The 10,000-nt window shown below is 56.2% G+C and overlaps 1 non-coding gene across 1 annotated transcript in view; it reads right to left on the reverse strand.

The window, feature by feature from the left end:
- LOC124580716 overlaps positions 1–663 on the reverse strand; it is a 1,910-nt gene extending 1,247 nt beyond the window's left edge. The window contains exon 1 of the ribosomal RNA XR_006973259.1: positions 1–663. This exon is cut by the window's left edge and continues 1,247 nt beyond it. This is a non-coding gene — a ribosomal RNA (small subunit ribosomal RNA).
- Between the last annotated feature and the right edge of the window lie 9,337 nt (positions 664–10,000).

The raw sequence follows: 10,000 nt of genomic DNA on the forward strand, positions 1-10,000 counted from the left end.
GGACACAAATCCAACTACGAGCTTTTTAACCGCAACAACTTTAATATACGCTATTGGAGCTGGAATTACCGCGGCTGCTGGCACCAGACTTGCCCTCCAATAGATACTCGTTAAAGGATTTAAAGTGTACTCATTCCGATTACGGGGCCTCGGATGAGTCCCGTATCGTTATTTTTCGTCACTACCTCCCCGTGCCGGGAGTGGGTAATTTGCGCGCCTGCTGCCTTCCTTGGATGTGGTAGCCGTTTCTCAGGCTCCCTCTCCGGAATCGAACCCTGATTCCCCGTTACCCGTTACAACCATGGTAGGCGCAGAACCTACCATCGACAGTTGATAAGGCAGACATTTGAAAGATGCGTCGCCGGTACGAGGACCGTGCGATCAGCCCAAAGTTATTCAGAGTCACCAAGGCAAACGGACCGGACGAGCCGACCGATTGGTTTTGATCTAATAAAAGCGTCCCTTCCATCTCTGGTCGGGACTCTGTTTGCATGTATTAGCTCTAGAATTACCACAGTTATCCAAGTAACGTGGGTACGATCTAAGGAACCATAACTGATTTAATGAGCCATTCGCGGTTTCACCTTAATGCGGCTTGTACTGAGACATGCATGGCTTAATCTTTGAGACAAGCATATGACTACTGGCAGGATCAACCAGGGAGCTGCGTCAACTAGAGCTGAGCAGCCGGCCGCCCGGGAGTGTGTCCCGGGGGCCCGCGCGAACACGCAAGCGTCCGCTCAATTATTCTGCAAACAGGAGGAGGCTGAGCTCCCCTGCACAATACACCTCGAAACCCTCTCAGGTCCCGGCGGCGCGCAGCGCCGTCCTAAGTACTTGGTCGGGTTCGAGAGAGGCGCAATCGCCCGGAGTTTGGCGAGTAGACGCTTTAGGTGCGACCACCCGTGCTCCCAACTGAGCTTGCCGCTGCCGACAGAGGCCCGGGAGCGTGCTGTCGTGGCATTGCCGGCGGGAGACAACACGCGCCACCTACGGTGGCCGGCAGCTCCAACGCCAGCGCCACAGAAGGACAAAAGCCCCACTTGGGTGCCGAAGCGAACTCTCCCAGCACAGCGCACGCGCCAACACGTCCGCACAGCTGCGATACAATCCACCTGCGAGAACCGCAGAGGCGACCGAGCAGCAGACGGCGTCGCGGCGCCGAGCGCCGGGCGGCGGCGCATCCTCAGCGCACACAGTCCTCAATCGGACCAGCACACTGCAGATGTCCACCGCGCTTCGCACCGGGCCCGCGAGGACCTACTTTGGCCGCACGGCGCCGCGTGCAGGGTGCGCCGGCGCGCAGCTGCGCCGCCTGCCGCCTCCGTCGGCCGGCGCGCCTGCCACTGGCCGCCCCCACCAGCCGGCTGTAGCGCGTGCGCCCACGCACCGCGCGGCCAGCACGCCGGAAGGCCCCCCCTCACCGGCCGGGGACGGTCCCACCCAGCCACCGCCGCGTATCGCTTCACACCCACATGCCATTCACGTTCGTGGGCATGGTGGGTATCGCTGAAACAACCGGTTGGTAGCTCAACCGATCGTCGCCATCACTGATTCACCTCTAGCGAGAACAACCGCACCACAACGGTTTACCAGTTCTTCATTTGCGTAACGTCACCAGCAAACGTAGACGTCCATCGCCATTTGCAAATTCAACGATTGTTGCATGCCTGTGTCAGGTGTCACGACACACTATGTCTGCCCACATACACGCAACAACATGTGCACGCTTCGCGAACACGTGGAAGGTGGCCCCCGTACGTATGCGATGTCCATTGCGCGAACGACTGTCAACCGGCCTCTGTCGCATGTCGCAGATGTGGAACGCAGTGCACCATGCTATCACGGTGTGTGAGAAGAGACGACTACGTCTGACAACACGCGCCACTACATCAACAGACGGCTCATGCTGATCGCCATCCACGGCATACCATACTGCAATCCAGCTCTTATAGGGAGACGACACGTAGCTGAGTGCACAATATTTGGACCGTATGGTTCGCCGTTGTTGGCGCAGTCGTGGTACGGTCACACATGTACCACGATGTATCATTCAGTACATGAGGACCAATGTGCGGTACAGTGTGTGATTTGGACGTACAACATCAGCGGACAGTTGCCACAAGCCGTACCACAACGTAGGCTGTGCTTCGCCATGCGAATGCCAATGAACAACTGCGAAGGGCATTGAGCATGTACGTCCTGCCGCCATCCGCATTACAGTGTATAGCTGCAAGGTGTTTAACATGAAGCGATACTCTGGGGACCGGGCAGTGCGAGTAGCAAACTATATTGCGGGGGTTGCAGTTAGGCAACACTACACTAATTTAACGCGTCGTATGACAATTACAGAGCAGGTTAAGGCCCAACGTGTGTTGGGTTAAGGCCCAACGTGTGTTGGGTTAAGGCCCAACGTGTGTTGGGTTAAGGCCCAACGTGTGTTGGGTTAAGGCCCAACGTGTGTTGGGTTAAGGCCCAACGTGTGTTGGGTTAAGGCCCAACGTGTGTTGGGTTAAGGCCCAACGTGTGTTGGGTTAAGGCCCAACGTGTGTTGGGTTAAGGCCCAACGTGTGTTGGGTTAAGGCCCAACGTGTGTTGGGTTAAGGCCCAACGTGTGTTGGGTTAAGGCCCAACGTGTGTTGGGTTAAGGCCCAACGTGTGTTGGGTTAAGGCCCAACGTGTGTTGGGTTAAGGCCCAACGTGTGTTGGGTTAAGGCCCAACGTGTGTTGGGTTAAGGCCCAACGTGTGTTGGGTTAAGGCCCAACGTGTGTTGGGTTAAGGCCCAACGTGTGTTGGGTTAAGGCCCAACGTGTGTTGGGTTAAGGCCCAACGTGTGTTGGGTTAAGGCGCAACATAGGTTAGGTTAAGGCGCAACATAGGTTAGGTTAAGGCGCAACATAGGTTAGGTTAAGGCGCAACATAGGTTAGGTTAAGGCGCAACATAGGTTAGGTTAAGGCGCAACATAGGTTAGGTTACGGCGCAACATAGGTTAGGTTAAGGCGCAACATAGGTTAGGTTAAGGCGCAACATAGGTTAGGTTACGGCGCAACATAGGTTAGGTTAAGGCGCAACATAGGTTAGGTTAAGGCGCAACATAGGTTAGGTTAAGGCGCAACATAGGTTAGGTTAAGGCGCAACATAGGTTAGGTTAAGGCGCAACATAGGTTAGGTTAAGGCGCAACATAGGTTAGGTTAAGGCGCAACATAGGTTAGGTTAAGGCGCAACATAGGTTAGGTTAAGGCGCAACATAGGTTAGGTTACGGCGCAACATAGGTTAGGTTAAGGCGCAACATAGGTTAGGTTAAGGCGCAACATAGGTTAGGTTAAGGCGCAACATAGGTTAGGTTATGGCGCAACATAGGTTAGGTTACGGCGCAACATAGGTTAGGTTACGGCGCAACATAGGTTAGGTTAAGGCGCAACATAGGTTAGGTTAAGGCGCAACATAGGTTAGGTTAAGGCGCAACATAGGTTAGGTTAAGGCGCAACATAGGTTAGGTTAAGGCGCAACATAGGTTAGGTTAAGGCGCAACATAGGTTAGGTTAAGGCGCAACATGGGTTAGGTTAAGGCGCAACATGGGTTAGGTTAAGGCGCAACATGGGTTAGGTTAAGGCGCAACATGGGTTAGGTTAAGGCGCAACATGGGTTAGGTTAAGGCGCAACATGGGTTAGGTTAAGGCGCAACATGGGTTAGGTTAAGGCGCAACATGGGTTAGGTTAAGGCGCAACATGGGTTAGGTTAAGGCGCAACATGGGTTAGGTTAAGGCGCAACATGGGTTAGGTTAAGGCGCAACATGGGTTAGGTTAAGGTACAATATGGGTTAGGTTAAGGTACAATATGGGTTAGGTTAAGGTACAATATGGGTTAGGTTAAGGTACAATATGGGTTAGGTTAAGGTACAATATGGGTTAGGTTAAGGTACAATATGGGTTAGGTTAAGGTACAATATGGGTTAGGTTAAGGTACAATATGGGTTAGGTTAAGGTACAATATGGGTTAGGTTAAGGTACAATATGGGTTAGGTTAAGGTACAATACGGGTTAGGTTAAGGTACAATACGGGTTAGGTTAAGGTACAATACGGGTTAGGTTAAGGTACAATACGGGTTAGGTTAAGGTACAATACGGGTTAGGTTAAGGCACTTGGGGGGGGGGGGGGGCCCGGTTTGTTGATTGTGATTATCGTAAGTAAATGACTGCGGCATCATCTGATTTGCCACGTCAGGGTGCACCTTTGGCTCATAACAGGCGGCGCTCTGATTCCATGCTTGTGGCAGACCTGTGTCTTTCATTCCTGCCATTGTTTGTGTGGTGTGACAGGAGGCAGTATTGTGATGTTGGGTGCACCCCTGTCTGGGACATGTGTGGGTGTTGGTGGCTTAGCTGAGCAATGGTGGTTGTCGGAAGGGTGGGATATTCTGTTTTCCGAGTGGACCTCCCGGTCTGGTTATGATAGTGTGGATTGTCTAATGTGGCAGAGAGGATGCACTGGGTGTTGTTCCATGCTGGTGCTTACATATTGTCTGTGTGCCTGTTACAGGCAGAGAGTAGTGCGTGATAAGAGTGTCTGGCTGACGTGTGATTGTGAGCAGAGTCTTTCAGCATGTATACGGACAGGTCTATACATTATCTGTATTCTGATGGCTCTATCTATTACTAATCAGCGCCGTGTATACGTTTAATCCGGTTCCAGTCGAAACTATTGTATCTCTGTACATTAGTGACACGGCGAGCCCGCTATGTAGTTACTCGTCTCGGCAGCTTCCACCGGTGTATGGCAAATGATTATAAGGAATCAGTCTAGTCGTCAATACCGATAGTCTGACGTCACATGTCTGGGGTGGGGGACGCTGCGCCCTTCCGGTGGGTCATGGCCTAGGAAGACTCTTCCCACGCAGGGGGGCTTGGACTGTCATTGACTCTTCCGAGTAATATACTTGCCGTACGTTTTTGCGACTGCGAGTGCAACGCTCACCGGTACCGACATGGATGGAGCGCCTCCTAGCTGCCGCTGAGCATCTGCATTCGTACAGCGAGCAACGCGATCGCGTCTGTAGCTCGTACGTGGTACAGCTCGCAGCTCATGTATATGGACAGCGGGAATGTCGCATATTGGACATAACTCTTTTTTTTTTTTTTTTTTCCTTTATTGTAATTTGGACACCCCATACAAGGTGGGCTGGCAGCGGAACAGTGTACTCCGCTCTTCAGCCATAAGCAGTACAAGAAAAAAGAAAGGGAGACAGACAAGTAACAGAATGGCGGGTAAAAAACAGTAGATACAATAGTTAAAAAACATGAAGCCGTTCACACTTGACGAAACAAACAAGAAAAACCGTCGGCACTGGGCACAAACACTGACGATGTAGATGACACACGTGAACGAAGGAGCGTGGACGGCGAAAAACACTGAGGCACAGACACGACGGCACAGACACTAATCCGAGGGCGATGATCTCCGGCGCGCGAAAGTTCACGATGCGTGTGCGAGTCCGGGGACCTGCCAAGAGAGGAGGAGGAGGAGGAGGAGGAGGAGGAGGAGGAGGAGGAGGGGGAGAGGGAAAGCGAGAGGGGTGAGCAGGGACGCCACGGGCAGGGGAAAGAGGGGGGAGGGAGGAAGGGGGAGGGGAAGCCCGGAAGAAGAGGGGTGGAGGGAGGGGATGGGGGAAAAGGAGAGAGAAGGGAAGGGAAGAGAAAGGAGGGAGGGTGCCGCAGGGAAAGGACACCAGGAGGGACGGGGGGCAGGGTCAAAGTTGATAGGAGGGGTAGATGGAGGGGACGAGGACATCATCAGGGAGAGGGAGCTGGCGGAAACCACCTTGGGAGAGGGTAAGGAGGGTGGAGAGATGGAGACCGGGTGGGACATGGGAGTACAGGCGCGGCAGCGGGCGGGGGTGGGAGAGGATCGGGGAGATGAGCGGGTGAGGAGGATCGAGTTTACGGGAGGTGTATAGGATGCGTAGCCTTTCGAGGAAGAGGAGGAGGTGGGGGAAGGGGATAAGGTCATACAGGATCCGCGTGGGGGAAGGGAGACGGATGCGATAGGCAAGGCGGAGAGCATGGCGTTCAAGGATTTGGAGGGATTTATAAAAGGAAGGGGGGGCGGAGATCCAGGCGGGATGGGCGTAACAGAGGATAGGGCGGATGAGGGACTTATAGGTGTGGAGGATGGTGGAGGGGTCCAGACCCCACGTTCGGCCGGAAAGGAGCTTGAGGAGACGGAGTCGGGAACGTGCCTTGGCTTGGATTGTCTGGAGATGGGGAGTCCAGGAGAGGCGACGGTCGAGGGTGACGCCAAGGTACTTAAGGGTGGGGGTGAGAGCGATGGGACGGCCATAAACGGTGAGATAGAAATCAAGGAGGCGGAAGGAGGGAGTGGTTTTGCCTACAATGATCGCCTGGGTTTTGGAAGGATTGACCTTGAGCAACCACTGGTTGCACCAAGCGGTGAACCGGTCAAGATGGGATTGGAGAAGGTGTTGGGAGCGTCGCAGGGTGGGGGCAAGGGCGAGGAAGGCGGTGTCATCGGCAAACTGGAGAAGGTGGACGGGGGGTGACGGCGGCGGCATGTCCGCCGTGTACAACAAGTACAGAAGGGGGGAGAGGACGGAGCCTTGGGGCACACCGGCGGAGGGGAAAAAGGTGTAGGAATCGGTGTTATGGATGGTGACATAGGAAGGACGGCGGGAGAGAAAGGAACCGATCAGACGAACGTAGTTAATGGGAAGGGCGAAGGTTTGGAGCTTGAAGAGGAGACCGGAATGCCATACGCGGTCATAGGCGCGTTCGAGGTCAAGAGAGAGGAAGATTGCGGAGCGACGGGAATTGAGCTGTTCGGAAAGGAGATGAGTGAGGTGAAGGAGAAGATCGTCGGAAGAGAAGGACGGCCGAAAGCCACACTGGGTAACGGGGAGGAGACGGTGCTGGCGGAGATGCTGGTGGATGCGGCGGGTGAGGATAGATTCCAGGACCTTGCTGAAGACCGAGGTAAGGCTGATGGGACGGTAGGAGGAGACGGCGGACGGCGGTTTGCCAGGTTTGAGGAACATGAGGATACGGGAGGTTTTCCACAGGTCGGGGTAGTAACCGGTGGACAGGACTACATTGTAGAGCCTGGCCAGGGTGGAGAGAAAAGAGACAGGAGCTTCACGAAGGTGACGGTAGGTAACACGATCGTGACCAGGAGCGGTGTTGCGTTTGGTGCGGAGTGTATCGATGAGATCCTGTGTGGTGATGGGGGCATTAAGGTCCGTGTGTGGAATGTTGTCCAAGTACTGGAAACCAGGAGCGAGGGGAGGGACAGAGGTGTCAGTTCGATCGCGGATATCTGGGAAGAGGGAGTAATCGAACTGGGGATCATCAGGGATGGAAAACACATCGGACAGGTAGGAGGCAAAGTGATTGGCCTTACTAAGGGCGTCAGGGAAGGGGTGATCATCGTGGAGAAGAGGATAGTAGGGGGAGGGTTTAGTTCCGGTAAGGCGACGGAAGGCGGTCCAGAACTTGGACGAGTTTATAGGGAGGGTAGCATTTAAACGGGTGCATGTCTGTCGCCAGTCCCGGCGTTTCTTGGCCGCGAGCAAATTTCGAATGTGTCGCTGTAGTTGCCGGTGGCGTCGTAGGGTGTCCGGGTCACGCGTGCGGAGGAAGGCACGGTAAAGACGACGGGATTCACGGAGGAGGAGGACGGCCTGTGGTGGTAAGGTAGGACGGTGGGGGTGGACGGCAACAGTAGGGACGTGGGCCTCCACGGCCTCAGACAAGGTCTGCTGGAGAAAGGAGGCGGCATGGGTGACATCATCGGGACGGCGGTAGGCGAGAGGGTGGCTATCGACCTGAGTGGAGAGGGTATCCCGGTAGGCATTCCAGTTGGCACGGGAATAGTCATGGATGTACTTAGGGGGAGGGTCATGACGAGGGTCGGGGCGGGGGCGACGGCCGTCTGACACGGTGAGGAGGACAGGGAGATGGTCGCTACCAATAGGCTCCAGGACATCCACCGTAATGCGACCAAGGAGGTTGGGGGAGGAGAGGATAACATCGGGAGTGGAGTTGGATTCGGGACGGGTGTGCTGGGGGATGGGGATGAGGTCGCCTTGAAGGGAGGAGAGGAACCGATGCCACCGCCGTAACTGGGCAGCGGAGCGACTATGGATGTTGAGGTCGGCGGCGATCACATAGGAGGAGAAGGTACGGTCGATGTGGGAGAGGAAGTCGAAAGGAAGAGGGGCGTTGGGGCGGACATAGATGGTGGCACAGGTAATGGTAAGGCCGGGGAAGAAGAGACTAAGGATCAGGTGTTCGGTGGGGTCGGGAAGGAGAGGCTGGAGCCGAACGGGGATCTGGCGGTGGTGGCCAATGGCAACTCCGCCACGCGCAACTGGGAGGGGATGATCGGAGCGGTGGAGGAGATAGGGGGAGGTGTGGATGGAGTGGTGGGGTTGGAGGAAGGTTTCATTAAGGAGGAAGGCATCCACACGGTGGGTAGCAAGGGTGTGCAGGAAGAGGTTCTTGTTGGCGGGAAGGGAGCGGATATTGTTGAAAAGGATACGATGCTGTCGCGCCATTGGAAGGACTTAGACGAGGGTGTCAAGGCGGGAGAAGGTGAAATGGGCCCGGTTATTGGAAAAGGTGGCGTACATTTTAAGGTGGAATATGGAACGGGCGGCGAGGGAGATCTGTTGTAAGGTGTGGGGGCGCTGAAAGGGATGGACGTTTTGGAGGACAATGGTGAGGAACCTGATGATGTCCTCAGCAGTGGGGGGGGGACGAAGGGAATTGCCAGGAGGGGTGGGGGCGTCCAGGGGACGGACAGGGACGGTGAGTTCAGGAGTGGTAGGAGGAGGTCGGGCTTTACATTTTTGGGAGTAGGTGGGGTGGGGGAGGCTGCAGGTATTACAGGAGGGAGGGGATTGGAGGTTGGGGCACTGCCGGAGGAAGTGCGCTTGCCGACAATGCGGGCAGGTGGGGGCCTCGCGGCACTCGGCTGTTGGATGTGCATTGTAGCGCAGACATCTCTGGCAGCGCAGGGATTGAGGGGGGGAGCGGGAGGGGTCGACTTTGAACCGTTGATTGAAGAGGAGGGCACCCTCCTTCAGGAGACGGTCAATGGAGGGGGCGTCCTCAGAGAAAACCCGCATAAGGCGGGTGGGGCCGGTCGCGTTGAAAATGCGGCGGACTGCCCGCACCTCCAGGGTGGGATGGGCCTTCAGCTCCGCCAGCACCTCCTCCTCCGTGATCGACGGGCTAAGCCGAGTGATCACGGCGGTGAGGGTCGGCGGGCGACGCGGGGGTTGGGGTTGGCGGGTAGGAGATGGGGAGGGAGCAGGGGTGAGGGTGGCGTGAGGACCAAAACGGGTGATGGGGAGGCGGGAGAGGATGTCAGTATGGAGGGTGGGGCTGGGGGAGGAGATAAGAACAGAATCCCGTCTGGGAGTAAGGAGAGATATGGGGGCGCCAGGGAAATGTTGGCGGAGGAGGAGGGAGAGATTCCGGGCCTCGAGGAAGGAAGGATCGGGATGGGACAGGAGATATTTGTAGAGACCGGGTGGGGAGGAGGAGGAGGAGGAGGGAGCGGGGCCTGGTGGGGAGACGTCCATGGCATTTTGGGGTGGGGATGGGGGGCGGGGTGGAGCCTTTTTAGGAGCAGAGGAAGTGGAGGCGCCACTAGGGCGTTTGACAGCGGCAGATGGGCGGGTGGTGACATGAGGGACGGGAACGATGGGGAGGTGGCGGGAAGGGACAGGTCCCGGCACGGACGCAGCAGTCGGCGCCGGAGAGAGTGACTGTGACGGTGCAGGCGAATGTGGCAGTGATGGTGATGGTGACGATGACGGTGGTGGCGGTGATGGCGATGGCGACGGCGACGGGGAGAGCTGGGCGTGGGCAGTGGCCCGACGGGCCACCACCCTAGCCGGAGCTGCAGTGACAGGCTGGGGGAGTGGGGGGAAAGGATCAGAACGAGAGGAAGAGGCGGGAGAGGGGGCGACAAAGA

The sequence above is a fragment of the Schistocerca americana genome, unplaced genomic scaffold, assembly GCF_021461395.2.
Source record: "Schistocerca americana isolate TAMUIC-IGC-003095 unplaced genomic scaffold, iqSchAmer2.1 HiC_scaffold_350, whole genome shotgun sequence".
In the NCBI taxonomy this organism is placed as follows: Eukaryota; Metazoa; Arthropoda; class Insecta; order Orthoptera; family Acrididae; genus Schistocerca; species Schistocerca americana.